General features: G+C 42.0%; 1 pseudogene; it reads left to right on the top strand.

Annotated features, from left to right (window-relative positions):
• Window positions 1-520, top strand: LOC108636646 (annotated as a pseudogene).

The raw sequence follows: 1866 nt of genomic DNA, 5'->3' as shown, positions 1-1866 counted from the left end.
CAAAAAAGCCTTTTCATGAAGACGGCCCTGAAGGCAAAGAAGGAAGCCCCTGCCCCTCCTAAAGCGAAAGCCAAAGCAAAGGCTTTGAAGGCTAAGAAAGCAGTGTTGAAAGGCACCCACACCCACTAAAAAAAAAAAAAGATCTGGGCATCACCCACTTCCCAGCAGCCCAAAACACTGTGGCTCAGGAGGCAGCCCAAATATCCTCGGAAGAGCGCCCCTAGGAGAAACAAACTTGACCACTATGCCATCATCAAATTTCCCCTTACCACCAAGTCAGCCATGAAGAAAATAGAAGACAACAACACACTGGTATCCATTGTGGATGTCAAGGCCAACAAGCACCAAATTAAACAGGCTGTGAAGAAGCTCTATCCCATTGACATGGCTAAGGTCAATACCCTGATCAGGCCTGATGGAGAGAAGAAGGCCTATGTTCGACTGGCTCCTGACTATGATGTTTTGGATGTTGCCAACAAAATTGGGATCATCTAAACTGAGTCCAGCTGGCTAATTCCAAATATAAAAGTTTTCAGTATGTATATTTAAAAAAGTATCTCAAAAAAAAAATCTGCATTTTTCCTCAGGCAGCTACTATGAGATATAGTTCCCCTCACCCCTCAGGGTACATATTTAAAAGAAGAAGCCATAGGATGCAGGAAATGGGACCCAATCCCAGACAGAGGGGAAGGGAAATTCTGGGGTGATAATGAGGGGACTTCCAAGATGGCCTTGCAAGAGCAGGCAGAGGGTGACAGGAAAGCATGGTTCAGAAATGCAAAACTGGACACAGAGAGAGGCAGTTCAGACTCCTGATGGGACTTGGGATACTACTCATGATAAGTACAAAGAATCTGAAACAAATTAAAAAGACAACCTTTCAACTCCAAGGAAGGTAAGAAATTGGTGCAGAAAAGGAAAAATAATTGCCATGTAATACATGGTTCAGTTCTCAGTAATATTTGCATGATCAAAATAATGTAAACACTGAATGTTAATCTAGTCAAAATACACTGTATTTGTACAGGGAGAATTGGGGTCTGGGAAGAGCATTTATGGTGTGAATGTTTTATAAATTTTGAAGAACCAATTGATTCCAAGAAATAACGGAAACACATTACTGCTGGGAAAAGTGGAGGAGGGCTGCCATTTCTCCCGACAAGTCTTATACAGCATATGGACCATGCAGATGACGTACATACATAACTTTAGACTGGAGGTTTGTAGATCAAGTACTATGATCCGATAACCAACCAGGAAAAAAAGTGTTCTCCCTTAAGCCTCTGATTTTGGCAGTTTTGTGTCTTAGTGGTCTTGCCAGGAGGAACTGGCTGTAAAATATATTTCCACAGGGCTAAGTGAATTGATGCATTGGGTAAAGGTTCCTATGGTTGTCAGGCTGCATGGTAAGAGACTGCCAAGACTGATGGCTTATTTTATAGAAATTCATACTAAGTGGTTCTGCCAGTCACATGATCTACAGTTTGGCTGATCTTTGGGCCACTCCTGCTGGCTGCCTCAAAGGTTCATCTATCCTCAGGTCAGGGTGTCACCATTTGCTAAGAGGTCATGAAATGCACTCATATAAAAATCTAATCTAGTGGGAATGCAAAACAGTGCCACCACTTTGGAAAACTGTTTGGCAGATTCTTAAAAGTTTAGACATAGACTTATTTATCCACCCAGCAAATCTACTCCTTAGAATCTACCCAAGAGAAAGGAAAATAGACGTCCACAAAAGACTTGTACGCAAATGTCCATAACATCATTATTCATCATAGCCAGAGAGTGGAAACAACAGAGATGTCCAGCAACTGGTGAATAAAAGACTACTCTGAAGGAACGAGCTACTGATACGCATACAAC

The sequence above is a fragment of the Capra hircus genome, chromosome 8 (genome assembly GCF_001704415.2).
Source record: "Capra hircus breed San Clemente chromosome 8, ASM170441v1, whole genome shotgun sequence".
NCBI lineage: Eukaryota > Metazoa > Chordata > Mammalia > Artiodactyla > Bovidae > Capra > Capra hircus.
This window is presented reverse-complemented; position numbering and strand designations above follow the sequence as displayed.